Here is a 1,729-nt window from a genome sequence, read left to right as displayed (position 1 = left end):
GTTGCTCATCCGGTGGGGAATCATGAACTGAAATATAGTAAGAAGAAAACTCAGGGAGCTTCTCTATCTTGATGTCCTCAATTTGCTCATGTGGTAGCTCTAATAGACTTCTCTCTTAGCCTCTTGGTGTTTCAGGAATAAGAGCTAATAGTGAAAAAATCTTAGTGCTTTCTTCTCTTTCCTGATGAGGTTCCTGTGGAACTTTGGTTTGCTCCTCCTTCCTCTCTTCCACTTGATTTTCAGCCACCTCTTCACTCCTCAATGTGACAGCTTGCTCATGATAGTAGGTGCACTCTTCCTCCATGTAGTGCTCATTAGGATTGGCCACCAACTGACTTTGGCGCTCTTCCTCTTCTTCTTTAAGTATGACTAATATTTGCTTGAGGTGAGCCTCCATTCTTTTAAGTGATCGATTTCTTTCCTCCATTTGGCTAAGATAAGCTAATATTATTTCTTCTAAGCTGGCATGCGCTTCTTCTAAAGCAGGACTCAATTCTTCTAAGTTAGACCTTTTTGGAGGAGGTGGTTCTTCTTAGTATTATTGATATGAATGATCATATATGGTTGATGGTCCTCTTCATGAGCTACTATCTTGAAAATGGATTACCTTAGACTGGGACTAAGACAATAATAGGATTGACCATAGAATTGTCGAGATGACTCTTCTTCATGATAGCAAATACTCTCTTCCTCCATATAGTGTCCATGAGGAGTGGTAATTGACTGACTTCGGCACTCTTCCTTTTTGAGAAAATTTGTTCTTTGTGTACAATGGGCCTCCTTCCTTTCAACTGATTTCAAATGAGAGTTCTTTGTCTCCTCAATTGCTGAACTGATCAGAGCTAATGTATTTTTTAGAAAACTCAAGAGGAGGTGGTTTAGCTTGATATTATTGTTGTGGAGCTAATTGAGAGGAGTATGCATGATCATGGAATTGCTGAAATAAGTGATGTTGCATTCCATGAAATTGTGGAGCATGAATTCCGGGAGCTTGAGCTTGCCATGAGAGATTGGATTGTTGGCTCAATGATGGGTAACAGGAATCAAAATAGCGGTCGTTCCCCGGTCTAGACAATGATGTGTTCATGTGCCCATAAAATTTGTTAGAGATTTGTCCCATTGTAGGACATTCTGTAACATGGTGATAAGGGTCATGGCAACATGAACATGGTCTATGGGGTGTCGGAACGCCTCCCCACATGTGTGCAATTAAAAATAAAATACCAAAAAGTTAAAATTAAAAAGGGAAAATAAAAATGAAATTTAAAAAGAACATTTACTAATATGCAGACTCGAATGACCCTGGATGAAAAAAAAAAAAAAAAAATCAGATCTATGATTATTGCAGTAACTGTGCTGCTCTCTGGATGTGCGATCGATCGCCTTGGTTGGGCGCTCGAGCGCACCTCCAGAGGCAGAACAGGAATTGCGGAAAAAACTAGAACAACAGAAAAAATTTAAAACAAAAATAAATTAAAAGAAAAAATTCCAAACAAAATCAAACAATCCCCGGCAACGGCGCCAAAAACTTGTTGTGCCAAATACTACCTAAATTAATAGATAATATTTAGTACGTTTTAACTCTCAAGTGTACAAGATCAAAACAATAGTATAGTGCAGCAAGTACGAGATCCATCCCACGGATATTGTCGATTTTATTTAGAATTAATTAAAATATCAAAATTGTCACGATATTGATATTATGAAAAGATAAAAAGATAAATAAAAG

At 37.8% G+C, this 1,729-nt stretch overlaps 1 protein-coding gene across 1 annotated transcript in view; it reads left to right on the top strand.

Annotated features, from left to right (window-relative positions):
• Positions 1-1,729, top strand: part of LOC132171583 (uncharacterized) — a 10,195-nt gene that overhangs the window by 537 nt on the left and 7,929 nt on the right. The gene's annotated exons all lie outside the window — the stretch shown is intronic.

This window comes from Corylus avellana, chromosome ca1, assembly GCF_901000735.1.
Source record: "Corylus avellana chromosome ca1, CavTom2PMs-1.0".
Taxonomy (NCBI): domain Eukaryota; kingdom Viridiplantae; phylum Streptophyta; class Magnoliopsida; order Fagales; family Betulaceae; genus Corylus; species Corylus avellana.
This window is presented reverse-complemented; position numbering and strand designations above follow the sequence as displayed.